This window comes from Scyliorhinus torazame, chromosome 22 (genome assembly GCF_047496885.1).
Source record: "Scyliorhinus torazame isolate Kashiwa2021f chromosome 22, sScyTor2.1, whole genome shotgun sequence".
Taxonomy (NCBI): Eukaryota; Metazoa; Chordata; class Chondrichthyes; order Carcharhiniformes; family Scyliorhinidae; genus Scyliorhinus; species Scyliorhinus torazame.
Window position 1 is genome coordinate 58028055 of NC_092728.1, and position 15292 is coordinate 58043346.

At 47.2% G+C, this 15292-nt stretch overlaps 1 long non-coding RNA gene across 1 annotated transcript in view; it reads left to right on the forward strand.

The window, feature by feature from the left end:
• The first annotated feature begins 10262 nt into the window (after nucleotides 1-10262).
• LOC140398813 (uncharacterized) overlaps nucleotides 10263-15292 on the forward strand; it is a 98721-nt gene continuing 93691 nt past the window's right edge. The window contains exon 1 of the long non-coding RNA XR_011937563.1: nucleotides 10263-10338. This is a non-coding gene — a long non-coding RNA (uncharacterized lncRNA). The remainder of the gene's footprint in view (nucleotides 10339-15292) is intronic.

Genomic DNA, 15292 nt, shown 5'->3' on the forward strand with positions numbered 1-15292 from the left:
TGAGGGACATCTTGAACTGGCTGGAAAGGATATTGGAGAAGGAGGGGAAAGATCCAGACATTATGGGGACCAAAAACATGATGAACTGAAGGCAAGGAGAGTACGATGGATGAGGAGCGAAATTAAAGAATGATAACACAAAGTTTGTCTTAAATGGATTATTATTCAAGCCACATGCAACTTGATGTAGGGTTAAGCCAATTAGGCAGGTGAACACGTAGCTGAAGGTGCAGTATGGGAAAGCGGTGTTCTATTTCATGAGATACTGGCAGTATTGGGAAGGGAGGAACATACGTTTAGGTTGGGCTCCAAGAGGAAAGGATAAATAGGACAGTAATAAGGATTTTCAACAAGTAAATAATGGGGTGGTCTCAGTGGGGAAAGGTAGTAGAAATAAAATATTGTAAAAACAAAAGAAAGGGGTGAGAGTAGCGTAACAGATTGAAATTATGCTTCAGACAATCCCGGTAAAGTGATTGAACCAGCTGGGAGAGATAAGGGCGGGAATTCTACGGCCGTTTAGTGGGGATTGGATTCTCTGGTCCCACCCGTCCCCCCGCCGTGACGTGGGGTGGCTTCAATGGAATTTCCCATTGACAGCAGCGGAAGCAGAGAATCCCGCCACCAGCGAATGGCGCACTGCCTCCCACCGCCGAGAAGCACGCAAATGGGCGGACGGAGAATCCCGCCCAAGACACCAGAGAAAAACATTAAAGCGGAAAAGGCAGGATAGGATATCCGACCCAAATAAGTGTTCTTGATTAAAAACGCATGCTGTGTAAGGAACACATTAAGTAAAATCAACATAGAGGCTATGTCATGGAAGTCATAACTGAGTTATCCAATGATAAAGTTTGTTTTGATGCTTTTTCTTTGGCCATAGAATAAGAGGACTCCAAGGTCAATGAGATCCTTCACATCAAACGTTGAACAGCCCAATCATGTTTCACCATAGATTTAAGTTGATTCCATGATTATTTTTAATCATAGCTGTAAAACTACAGTTGTGGTAGTATGTATTGGGGGTCATGTGGGACTGGAAGCCCTAATGTCATTGGCTGACAGATCCCGGGTCCTGGTTGGCCGTTGACCTCATACTCCGCCCTGAAGGCGAAGTATAAGAAGCCGGTGCCTTCCCCCGCATGCCAGTTTACTATCGGGCTGCTGGGGAACAGACACGCTTAATAAAGCCTCATCGACTTCACTCTGTTTGTCTCACGGAGTCTTTGTGCGCCACAACAGTTAAACCACGATATGATTCTGAAAAGAAATTCTGGCCATTAGAAATCAACAAAGAACAAAGAACAAAGAACAATACAGCACAGGAACAGGCCTCTTGGCCCTCCAAGTCTGTACTGGTCATTACACCACCCTTTGCCAAAACCCTCAGCACTTCCTTGTGCCGTATCCCTCTATACCCATCCTATCCATGTGTTTGTCAAGCTGCCTTTTGAACGCCGTTAATGTATCTGCTTCCACAACCTCCCCTGGCAGCGCATTCCAGGCACTCACCACCCTCTGCATAAAAAACCTGCCTCGCACATCTCCTCTAAACTTTGCCCCACGGATCTTAAACCTATGCCCCCTGGTGACTGATCCTTCCACCCTGGGAAAGAGTGCCTGTCCCTCCACTCTACCCATGCCCCTCATAATCTTGTAGACCTTTATCAGGTCACCCCTCAACCTTCGATTTTCTAATGAAAGCAGTCCGAGTCTATTCAGCCTCTCTATATAGCAAATGCCCTCCAGACCAGGCAACATCCTGGTAAACCTCCTCTGCACCTTCTCCAAAGCCTCCACATCCTTCTGGTGGTGTGGCAAACTGAATTGTGTGCAATATTCCAAGTGCGGCCTTACCAAGGTTCTATATAACAGTAGTATGACTTGCCAGTTTTTATTCTCGATGCCCCGGCCAATGAAGGCAAACATTCCATATGCTTTCATGACTACTTTGTCCACTTGTGTTGTCACTTTCAAAGATCTGTGGATCTGCATGCCCAGATCTTTCAGACTTTCTATATTCCTCTCAATTTAGTTTATTACTGTATGTTAATAAAATTAACCTTGTCACTACAAAATGATGTTTTGCCTGTGACAGGATAATTGTATTGTCCAGTCTATGTCAACAGAATTGTGAAACTGGCTATAATGGCTCCTAGTAAGACCATAGGGACGACACGGTGGTGCATTGGTTAGCACTGCAGTCTCACGGCGCCGATGATACGGGTTCAATCCCGGATTACTGTCCGAGTGGAGTTTGCACATTTTCCCAGTGTCTGCGTGGGTCTCACACCCACAACACAAATTGGATGTGCAGGGTAGGTGGATTGGCCACGTTAAATTGCCCCTCAAATGGAAAAAAATAATTGGGTACTCTAAATTTAAAGAAAAAGACCAGAGTTGAGAAAATGAAAAAGTTAACTTCATAGTTAAAATTTCCACATTATTGAACTAAACACGCAAAGTTATACTTGATAGAAAATCTGAATGACGATGGGGCAAGGTGAGGGAAGGTAGCTGATAGCGCAGGTGATCAAAATCTCTCTCTGGGTGGCATCATCTAACATGGCTGCAATGAGAGAATGGGATGGAATTGTTGATGTTGTGGACTTGGCTCATTCGTAGCCCACTTGCCTCTGAATCAGTTCAAGTCCCACTCTAGACACTTTCGTACAAAATATATGCTGATACGTAGTGCAGAGGATGTGCTACATTGTTGGAGGCGCTGTCTTTCAGACGAGACATTAAAAAAGGCCCTGTCTGCCCTCTCGGATAAACATAAAGGACTTTTATTTCAAAGAAACTCAGGCAAATATTTATCCTTCGGGAACCATGCTGAGTGAATGCTGCATTGTTTAGGGACTGTATGTTGGTGGAGATGTTAAGCCGAGGCCTGTATTCCTGCTCAGCTGGTGATAAGTGATACAATTGTACAGTCTTAAAGATATTTTCTTGGGGTCTTGTTCAAATTTTGTTCCCTCGGCCAACATCCCTATCACAAATAAAATGCTATTATAGATGATTTATTCTGCCCTGAAACGGAGACTTTTCTGTTTGAGGTGCATTTAAAACTTGCTTCTATCCAATTGCGGTCATGAAACATTGAATGAACACGTTGACGTGTTAATTAATCTATTTTTAACTCTACTCTGGGCGGGTTAATATCACAGTATCTGTAATCCGTACAGACTCAGCTGTATTCAGATCAATATAACACTCAGTAATACATTCAAAAAGGAAAGTGTAATTCGAAGTGTGGAAATAATTTTGAATCAATAAGATCTTTGCGCTTATTGATTCAGTAGCATAAACCACGCTTTGTAAAAATGACTGTGAAATTTACAATATGGAAATCCCCAATTGATTATTTTTCAACAAAACTAAATCCACATTCCAGTCACTTTTTTTCCAAAAGACTAACGCCGGGATTCTCCATTCACCACCGCTGCGAACAGGAATCCTGATTGGGTGGAGAATTGAGCGCAGGAAAAAACAAAATGGGATCGGCGCCATGGTCAGCCAGGCCCATTTCCATTCCCCGCCGTCAGCCGTAGCATGCAAACCGCCCCTGTGTCCACAGGTAAGCACAAAATAATGATCTGCGTGCATCAGTTAATTCTCCCCCCCCCCCCCCCCCCGCCCCTTGCTCTGACGCCCACAGCGGTAAATCCGCAGGCAGGCAGTGTTAGCGGAAGCAATTGCTATATGTGTCAGGATTGGGATAATAAAGATGTCTCAAAGTATTGTAATAGCACAGGTCAAGGGCAAACCAGCAGGCAAGGGGTTAAACCTATACCAAGGGAAAACCAGCAAGCAAGGGGTTAAAGTCATCCACATTGGTAATGATTTAATCATCTCACAGAGCATTTGAATAGGAAAAGGGAAACACAGGGGGTCCCAGTAAGTCTAAGGGATCCATTGTCCAACACATTCGCACCTCTTCTAGAAGTTAAATTTGTTAAGCGCAAACCCATGAGATTGTAAGGAAAGATTGTATTCTTTAATCGTTTTCCCATTACAGGGACCATGAAATATGCATACTGATCACTTTGTATTGTTCCGAATGATTCAGTGACGTCAATACCTGCTTGTGACTCCAAAGACTTAAAATATATATGCATGTAATTCTGAGGACAGGCAGAGCTGACTTTTGCGAGCTACGGGATAGTTGCAGAATCTATCTCTCCTGTGTGCACACAATTTTTTCGAATTAAGCAAAGTTTTACCAACACCACGAGAACAGACTTTGAGGTTTCTCTTCCCTCCAACAGGCAGGCTTCGTTGTAAGTATAGCCAGGTGCAGCTCTGGCACAGTGGACTCCAAGGGGGGTCAAGGAGATCAGTCCATAGGTAAGATGCCGCTTAACTGCTTTCAGGCTAAAGAGACGGTTCCCTCAAGGGTTCTGGGGGGTTGGCTGGACTCAAACTATGGGTGAGAGATTGAACCCAGGACAACACCCCGCTCACCCCCACCCCCGTCCCCCAGGATGGGGGCCCTGTGTCTGGCATGTCGCTTCCAGCCCTGGGCAACATGAAGATTGTCCTTGGCATGGCGATCTCTGGCAGCTGAATGGTTCAGACACAGCTGCTAAGGTGGTTTGTTTATTTATCTTTCCTTTCATGCTTGAATGCATCTCAAATACCCTGCCTTGATGTTAACCACAATATTTATAAACACTCTTGCGATGATTGACAGCCTCTGAGCACATCAAAGCAGCTGAGTGGTTTTGTTTCCCCTTTCTACAAACTGAAAGCAATTCATTGAAAGTTCAGGCTGAGGAGACCACTTCAAGAGTTGGAAAACACAGGTCAGGAGGATGCTGTTGAGCAGAGGGCTGCCTGAGATCACCATGCCAAGGGGAATCTTCATGTTGCCCAGTGCTGGAAGGGGCAGTCCAGATATGGGGCCCTCATCCACAGCCTGAGCTCACCCTATCCCCAGGGCCCTTGGGGGATCCTCCATCAGCAGCCTGGCGGTGGCAGAGGAGTACATTACCATTGGACTGACCCTATGGCATACCAGGCAAGGGTATTACTGCCAGAGTGTAAGTGACATGGAGAAGTGCACCATTGGCAATGCCAGGGGGGTCACTGAAGGGGGGGGGTTCCAAGGGGGAGTACTGGAGGGGTTGGGTCACCCTCATGCATGTGTGGTGTGGGGGGTAGGGGTGGGTGGGTGACCTGTTATCCCTGCGGTGGGGGGAGGATGTCCACCTTGATGAGGTTTTGTAAGTGCCCTCCTTGTCAGCGAGGGGTTCAACATTTGCATTCTGTGGGTCTGCCAGTGGATGCTGGTCTTGGGCCACCCGCTCAAAATGCCGGCCCAATACCCGATTTGAATGGAATCTGGCATAGCTTCCACTCATAAATTTGCATGGCCAAATATTGTGAATAGCACCTGGGCTAGTGTCAGTGGAGACCAGCACCAATTCTCCTCTGGCGAGAGCACTTATACTCCGGAACGAAGAATCCCGGCCTAAAACCTTGTTCCAGTGACTTTCAATCATAATCAAAGATGGTTTCACATTTGCATGACTGTACCTTCTGCATTCCAAAACAACTGAAATGGAGACAATCTGTCGTCAAAACCACACCAGTAACAATGGCCTTAAAAGACATGAATGGGCACCATCTGTTATCCCATTAGCAAAACGTCCAGAGAATCATCGGGGTACTGAATGGAGAAAAACCATTAGATATGATCGCTTGGTAATGGGATCTTAGATAAGATTGGAAATCCCAGACATCATCTAATCCAGGTAAATGGAATGCACTAGCCACAACCATATTTGGGTCACTGGGTAGTTCGAGAGAGAAGGTCATGTGACAAGCCAACCCTTTGTGTGCTTTAAGCACCTGCTTTCTCTGCAGAACAGTACAGCAACTCAGATGCTCAATCAACAAGATTTTTGAGTGGGTTCTCTCTCTCCATCCAACATGCAAATTCTGAACCCTGTCTTCTGATTTTATCCAGGTTCCAAAGACAGAATGCTGCTGTCTTCAAAAAGAACAGATCAATTATCGGTCTACATCTTTAAGCCACCTCGATGCCAAAAACAGCAGGACCACCAAATGAAATAAAGCAGGACCACTTGATTTCAGCCTGAAATTGCCAAGTCACCAAAATTAAAGAGGTTTTACACTTACTTAATCTATTCTTCCCACTCTATATCCAATGGTGTATGTATAATCTATAAGTATGTGTGCATGTAAAAGCCTTTCTCTATTATTCTATTCAGACTAGATTATGTGTAATAAAAGAATACCCATTTCTTTTTAAAAACTCAGGAAAACTTGTCTGATTTTATATTTTACATTCATAACACGTAAGCAGCATACACTCAATTAGTAAACATTTTTTTGAAACGAAGATAACTGCGGATGCTGGAATCTGAAACAAAAACAGAAAATACCAATCTGTGGAGAGAGAACGGAGCTAACATTTCGAGTGTGAATGACTCTTTGTCAAAGCTGGGGAGAACTGGAAACGCGGTCAGATTTATACTGCTGCGAGCGACGGGGGGGGGGTGGGGGGGGGGGGGTGGCATGGAGCAGTGGGGCTGGTTAGACAGCCAGAGTGAGGTGGAGATTGACTGAGATGTCGTGGACAGAAAGGGATTGTAGATGGGCGTGAGCAAGGCTAAGAAGAGTGTTGACAGTGGTGCATTAAGAGATTAGAATGTGTTATTGGAAGAATAAAGGTAAGCAGAATGTCAAAGGACAACTAGGAACAGGGAACTGATGGCCCAGGTTTGGTGAGGGAAAAACAGATCGATGGAAGAAATGAAAATAAATATAGAAATAATAATGGGGTGAAGGTGGAGGAGAGAGTTCACAATCTGAAGTTGTTGAACTCAATGTTAAGTCCAGAAGGCTGTAACGTGCCTAATCGGGAGATGAGGTGCTGTTCCTCCAGTTTGCGCTGGGCTTCACTGGTACATTATGGCAGACCAAGGATGGACATGTGGACGTGAGAGCAAGACTGTGAACTCTGTCCTCCACCTTCGCCCCATTTTTATTTCTTTCAATTTATGTTCATTTCTTCCATCGATCTGTTTCTCCCTCACATTGCCCCCCCCCCCCCTCCCCACCCCCCCCCTCCCCACTTGGGCAAATATTCCCTGTACCTAGTTGCCCTTTGTCACCTTTCTCCTGCCATTAGCATAGTCTAATCTCTTAATGTGCCATTATCAGCAGCATCCTTCTTAGTCTTGATCACCACCATTTATATTCTCTTTGTCTTTCTGTCCACGGCATCTTGGTCAATCTCCAAGCTGGCCCTCTATCATTCCCACTGCTCCACGCATCCCCCCCCCCCACCCCCTCTCCGACAACAGTACAAATCTGACCCTATTTCCAGTTCTCCCCAGCTTTGACAAAGGGTCATCCAAACTTGAAACGTTAGCTTCCTCCACAACAGCTGTAAGACCTGCTGAGAGTGTCCGGTATTTTCTGTGTTTGCTTTAAAACACATGTGTTGTGATAAAACGAGGAGTGGGAAAAGAAGGGATCCCTCTGACCATCCTCGCCCAATCACCCCATCCTCACCCCTCATGTTTGTAACATTTGAGAACTTGGTTCCTGCTTGAACTGCTGTGCCTCGGTCTTCAATCCTTCTCTTTTGCAAAATAGAATTGCTCGTCATTGTGTTCTGTGTCGAGATGTCGAGTGACCTGAGCTATTCCTGCCTTGTATTGTCATTTTTCCATCTCCTGTCCAGCACGGTGAGCTAGTGGCCCCTTTTTCATGACTCATCTCCATTGGACCTTGAGCAAACAGATCAAGGGCTGAGTAAAGGACTCCTTGATCCAGAATGGCAACATGATCAGGAGTTGAGTGGATATTAGAATGATCTGAAACCTCCAGACTACATAAGGTCAGTTGACTGTCAGAATTCATGTGCAATATTCAGCTGGCTGGTCGAATTCTCCCCTCTGAAACAGATGATCGTTGGTCCGAAGCCAATTTCGATTCTTGAGCTCAACAGCCTTGAAAATAAGTAGAAATTTGGGTCATTTAAATAGTTTCCAAATAGAATTAATCCCCATTCCTACTTGCATTGTATAAATTGGTATTTTCCATCCTAACTGGGTATAATCTCAAAAAACTTGAGCCCATAAAGCCGTATTTGCGAAGGCATTGCTTCAATGGGACAAATGAATAATAAATAAGGGACAAGTACTTAATTTTAAGTGTCTGCAGTAAACTGGCTCTTAAGGCAATAATGCACCACCTACCAAAAGTTTGTAAACTAGGTAAAAGCATTACTGTCAATGATAATGCTCAATAAAAATCTTGCTGGACAAACAGTTAATTGCTAATATAACCTGCAGATATAGTAGCTCGTACAATATGAATGATTTAAAGCATTTTGGCTAATATTTCTGCAGAGCATGAATGCCAATGATTCGGAGCTCCCATTTCTCCAGCGAGCCCGAGGATAATACATGCTAAAGGTTGGCTACAATCATAATTTGATCAATGCTCTGTCTAAAGGAAGGCAGATGCCATCGTCCTCTGGTCTGCACCACTCTCTCCATTCTCTCACCGATGATCCCCTCTTTCTCTTCAGATGCTATCTAAGGCTGAACCAGACCATTTTGCGTCATGTTTGATCACAAAAAGAGCTCCTGATTCCATTCATTTCTTCATCAACGGAACAGAAGCAGGTTACGCGATCACTTTATGGAACGCCTCCAATCAGTTATCAACTGTGCTGCTGAGTTTCCAGTCTCCTGCCATTTTTAATTCTCCCTTCCACTTCCACACTGGTCTCTCTATCCTTCACCTCCCACACCATTCTACTGATACTCCACAGAAGCTTGAGAAACAGCACCAGCAATGCCTGTACACCTTGGGCCATCGCTGGTCTGATGGGTGCACATGGGTTGCAGCCTCAAGCTTATGTCAACACTTCTGCCACCACCTGGACTGCCACTGCTACTGCGAGGGCAGCTGCTGTGGGATCTACAATATTGTCCGTACTGTGATATCTGTAAGGAATTGGAAAGGATTAAAGACCGACAACCAGTTATGGCTTCCCTAGTATCTTTGAATCTCCCAAGCCTCCCCCACTCTTAAGCTTTGCACCTCTCAGGGTGCCATCTAACGAACGGGTTGTGCAAGGGCCCCCCACCCTGTACATGCACCCCCCCGGGCACAGCAGGGGCTCCTCGGCACTGGACCTGGATACCAGACCCCTGCGGGGGACATTACTTGGACCGAGCCCAGGTTCCCTTCCCAATCCACACACTCACCGTCTGGTCACGGGATGTCCCCAGTGCTGAAGCCCAGCTCTTGAGTGTTTGATTGTTGGCTGCTACCTCTGTGGTTTTGAAGCCTCCAGTGTTCAGGTGAAATATCCAGACACACAGTCTGATTGAGATGCTAGGCAGTAACACCGGCCTGCGCACTTACGGGAACCCATGTGGGAGCGCCGGATTGCTCACATAACTAACATTGCCACTTCCCTGTTGGCGATATCCTTTAGCTGTACGGCTAGATACCACCATGGTCAGTGAGGGTTAACGTAATCTTCACCATCTTACCACGGATGGGGCTCTGTGCTGGAAATGTTCAGTGGGACGGACAGGCAGCAGCTGAAGTTGCCCCCGTTATGGTGATACAGGATCTGAGAGTGGCATGTCAGACCCACGGGAGCCGAGGCCCTCGCCCACCCTCCCCAGTCCAGGTGTGACCTCCCCATCGATAGCGGCCAACCCCCCCCCCCCCCCCCTCCCCCTCCCCGACCGGGCCCTCCCCTCCCAGGGATTCCCCCACTCCCCATCTGATTGTTTTCATAATTGAAGGAACTGGGTTTTTTTAAATCGAGAGGTCATCAAAAACCACTTAGAAACGTATTTTATTTAATCTCATCATGGGTGTTGATGTCAGTCCATGGTGGATATTGGGTGAGTTGGCATGGAGGCTGTAAAGGGTAAAGGTTGGTGGGAGGAATGGGTTGGCAGGAATTGATATTAAGTTGGGATAGGGCCTAAAAAAGGCCAAGGGATGAATCAAGTAGCATATGTTGGCTTATGGGAAATAAGAGGCCATGTGTTGGTATAGATGAGGTATGGGGATTGTATCAGGGGTGAGGGGGTGTGAGGGGGCGAGGACTAGTGGTTGTTTTTCATTTTGCACCAATTCCAGCCTTTTAAACAGCTCACTTCGACACCCAACAGCCCTTGCAGCTGCCTCCTCATTGTTCCCAGGAGTGACGGGCCTGACTTCTCCAGAACCAAACTCAGGTCACGGGGGCACTTTCCAGTCAAGTCGCGTCGGCGGAGTCGGGAGTTTCCCTGAATCTGCGCTCCCGACTCAGGAGCGAAACGTCAGGTCAGTGTTTCATTGCATTGACCCCACAGCCTGGCAGATGTGCAGTCTGGCTGTGTTCAAATTCACCTCCTTCTTTCAAGTTGAAAGGTAAATATATAAATCTGTCGCTAACCTGGCTCAAACCGCCTCTTTGGATTTGAAAGTGGCTGCACCAAGTCGGCTAACTGGCAATCATTAGCTTCTCCGTCTCTGGAGTCAGGATTACAAGAGGGAAGGAATTTTAACATGGTGCCTTCAAATCATTATGCTGCAGCCGTCCTAATGGTTCAAGGCCATGCCTTGGTTAAACAATCCAGAGGCAATTTGAACCTAATCAAAATTATGCAAACATTGGCCGCATAAAAATGAAATATTGTTTTGCAGCAGATTGATAACACATGCTAGTATACCAATGCCAGAGATCAACTGTTCAATTTGGGGTAGATTGAAATTTCTGAAGCCGTCAACCAAATTGTTCAAGTGGTACTTTATTTTGATTGCAACATGCCTTTCAGCTTCTCCAAATTGATTTTGTAGTTTGAAATAGACACTGGAGAAGTTTGAGATGAACAGTGTGTTTAATGCATTTGGACAGAAAATAAAAGTGAGAATTCTAAGAATCTTTTATAAAGTATTTCAATGCATTCGTGGAATGTACTCCGACAGTACTGAAATAACCCATTGCTGCTGAAACTGTGAAAGAAAATCAGCTGAAATGAGGGCGACTTCCAGCTTTGATGCTTAAAAATCGTAATCGGACTTGCGTACTCAGTCCCTCCCTTCTCCCGCTCCCCATTGAAAAGCTTTTTTCTTCTGGGAAAGGCAGCCGTGTAAAATAATGCATACATTGGGCGGGATTCTCCGGGTCCCCTAGCCGTGGGTTTCTTGGCGACACGCTGTTCGCTGGTGCTGGGATTTTCTATTCCCGCCACTTGTCAATGGGGTTTTCAATTGAAGCCCGTGGGAGGGGTACGGTTCCGGCAGGAACAGAGAACTCCGACGACCGGATAATTACGGCCATTAATGTTGAAAGCCTTGCTGTTAGACTTCAGTTGTCAGTTGATATTCTGTATTTTATCTTCCTCAAATTACCAGTCTGTATTTGTTGTGCTTCCGACTTCCCATTTCTGTTATTGGTTAAAAAGACCATTGCCTTCAGGAAAGAAATGTTTCGGGGTTTCTGTTGGACACGTGACGCCATTTTGTAAATGACATCAACCATTACTTGTGTGGGTGAATGTCACCACAAAAGTACCTTGAGCCTTTTTGATCCTTTCTCTCCTCAGAAGATAAGAGAAACACAGTGGTGGTGTGAGAGCTTTAATCCATGCTGCAGAAGGTTGCTGTTCCGGAGGGGGGCAATCTCGTTGTCATAGTTAGGCCGGGGGAGCACCAGATCTCCCAGGTCCCTGAGGAGACGGTGCCCCAAATCTGAAGGGAACTTCAGATTGAAGCACCGGCCCCTTGCACCCAAGATCAAAATAATTCCTTTTTTTCTATTTGGGCGCCCTGATCCAACCCGCGCCTGCCAGCCTAAAAATTGAGGCTAGGCAAGAAAAAGCCATGGCCAAGAATAAGGACTTCCCACATGGGGCCCTGTCCTCCCTATCGTGAAATTGTGCCTGGATCGGCCGATCTGATGATTCACATCTGATTTATTGTGATGCTACAGTTCAGTACTAACACTGCTTCCTTGTCCAGAAGTCCCCCCCCCCCCCCCCGGGCCACCAATGGGGATTTAAATCCAGCTCCTAAATACAACCTTTAATGAACATTGATTGAAGCAAGATTTGGTTTACTCCTAAAGGAAGCTTTTCGAACAATGGCACACCCTGACCCAGTGGATTGGTGACTACACCCTGGTCCCCCTGACCACGCTCCTGACTACCCTCCCGACAAGCCCCATGTCCCCAATTAACTGTCCCACTCCTCTTGCCTGCGCTAATGTCCCAAATCACCCCCCCCCCCCACCGCACCGCACTATATACAAATAACAAAACTACAACTCCTCTCCTTGAACAAAGAACAAAGAACAATACAGCACAGGAACAGGCCCTTCGGTCCTCCAAGTCTGCACCGACCATGGTACCTGCCTAAACTATAACTGTATGCACTTACAGTGTCCGTATCCTTCCATTCCCACCCTATTCATATATTTGCCTAGGTGCCCCTTAAATGCCGCTATCATACCTGCTCCCAACACCTCCCAAGGCAGTGTGTTCCATATATTTACCACCCTCTGTGTAAAAAAACTTGCCTCGCACATCAGTTCTAAAGGGCCTCCTTCCTTGACCTGCCCCCAATTACCAGGGGAGTTCCTGTAAGGTTGAGAAATCGTACAAGCACGGCCCCCAAAGGGGTGGTAACACTAACCGCCAACTCCCCGGCTACTCCTCCACTCCCCCTCCCCATCATCTTCAAGCCCACCTCCGCAGTGGCCACTCTATTCCCTCCACCCACCTTGCTGCCCATGCAAGATGCCTACTTATGTTACACGCTTACCTTTTCCATGTCTTCACGCAGTGACCGGGACCTGTTTTACAGCACTCATGGCTTCACTTCCACTGCTCCCCTCAACTGAAGGCCTCGGGAACCCACTGCCCTTCACTCTTCTCACCATGTAAGAGTCAGAGGGTCGGGTGAGAAATGTGCAGCTCCCGACTAAAGTGAGTAAAAAAGAGTGGGGTGACAACCCGCCTGTGATGACCACTCCTTTGAAGTTCCAGCCCACCATTCTGTCATGGACCCATCTACAAAGATGAAGCATTTCCAAGTCTGCAATTTTCGAAAGCATTTTATAAACAGCATTTCAATGTTTTCTGAAACTATTTTCAAATTGAACTGCTGAGCTAAATACTCTTTGCTTGCGATGTGCACCAGCCAGTTTTAAATGGCCGTTCCACTAATTTTCTTCTTGTACTTACAATTAATTGACAGGGTCACGGTGTATGTGTAATTTATTGCAAGTTTTCTGTTGGTCAGTGTGCAATGCTACCTACTGGTAATGACGTTCTGATACTGATGCTAATTTATGGTAATGCAGCGTTTGAATCCAAAAATATTTTTGTGTCAGACATCATACACCTCAGGGCTAACAAAAATTGCCACGGCGCAAAATAGATTTAATTAGAACTCCCACACCAGCTTAGATGAGATTTGTGATGTTTGCTGTAGCTCTGGAATTTAACTGTACACCTTTTACCAAGAGACTTGCAGCAAACTATGTGAAAGGAACGATCTCCAGCACCGCACGGTAACAGTTGTTCTGTAAAAGGCTCATTAATAAATCGCACGACTGTGTGGAATTTACACAAACGACTTGTAACTTGCTTATAGATATGAACAAATGGACAGTTGGCAGCATGGTTTGCTCTGGTGAGGGGGGGAGGGGGGATCTTATTTTTATTCAGTTTGAATGGCCGTCCAATTCGAACAGCTTGAATCCTTTTCTGTCATGTCTTCCCACGGTGACAGCTGTCCCCTGGACAGTGAGCCATACGGCTAATCCTGACTGTTGCTCAGGAGCGAATACATGGATCCAATCTAATTCTGGGAGGCGACTGACTCAGTCAAGCTGTGGGTGGGAGGCTCCCTCCAGCTTCAACAGCCAAATGAATCTCGACACGTTGGGCCTGCTCCTCGTGTTTGACGTATGATTATGCCATATTTGTCGAATAATGAAGGGCTATTTAAAAAATAAGTGGCGTGCATCCTGGAAGATTTAGATCCACAGGATGACTTGTGCTGCTGTAAATGCAAGACTGAGCGATCATGTAAATTAAGCATGCCCTCTCTGAGAAAAGGGAAGGTTGACAGGTGATATGATTCCTCTTTTTTTAGGATCCTAAAGGGGCTACTTAGTGTAGATCTTACTAAACGACTTCACCTGATCCAGAATAATAGAATCAGAGGTCACGGCCTACACTTGAGCAGGGTTAATTACCCCCGGGGTTAGTTCAAAGTTAATCTGCATAAACAATGGGCTGAATATTAGCTTGGAGAAGGGAGTAGAAGAAGGGCCAGAATTCCTGTTCTGTGTTTGAATTCAACAGCAGAATCTGGTGAACATTTTTGGTTTCCCGGCTGCACATAGCTGACTGGCTGTCAGGCCGGAAGGCCTTTGGCTTTAGGCTCCAACGAGGCGGAGGAAAAGGGAGAGGGGAGTTGGAGTGGGGGAGGGAGAGGAGAGTTGGAGTGGGGGAGGGAGAGGGGAGTTGGGGTGGGGGAGGGAGAGGGGAGTTGGAGTGGGGGAGGGAGAGGGGAGTTGGAGTGGGGGAGGGAGAGGGGAGTTGGAGTGGGGGAGGAGAGGGGAGTTGGGGTGGGGGAGGGAGAGGGGAGTTGGAGTGGGGGAGGGAGAGGGGAGTTGGAGTGGGGGAGGGAGAGGGGAGTTGGAGTGGGGGGGGTGGGGGGGGAGAGGATAGTTGGAGGGAGAGGGGAGTTGGAGTGGGGGAGGGAGAGGGGAGTTGGAGTGGGGGAGTGAGGGGAGTTGGAGTGGGGGAGTGAGAGGGGAGTTGGAGTGGGGGAGTGAGAGGGGAGTTGGAGTGGGGGAGTGAGAGGGGAGTTGGAGTGGGGGAGTGAGAGGGGAGTTGGAGTGGGGGAGGGAGAGGGGAGTTGGAGTGGGGGAGGGAGAGGGGAGTTGGAGTGGGGGAGGGAGAGGGGAGTTGGAGTGGGGGAGGGAGAGGGGAGTTGGAGTGGGGGAGGGAGAGGGGAGTTGGAGTGGGGGAGGGAGAGGGGAGTTGGAGTGGGGGAGGGAGAGGGGAGTTGGAGGGGGAGGGAGAGGGGAGTGGGGGAGGGAGAGGGGAGTTGGAGTGGGGGAGTGAGAGGGGAGTTGGAGTGGGGGAGTGAGAGGGGAGTTGGAGTGGGGAGTGAGAGGGGAGTTGGAGTGGGGGAGTGAGAGGGGAGTTGGAGACGGGGGAGGGAGAGGGGAGTTGGAGTGGGGGAGGGAGAGGGGAGTTGGGAGTGGGAGGGTGAGGGA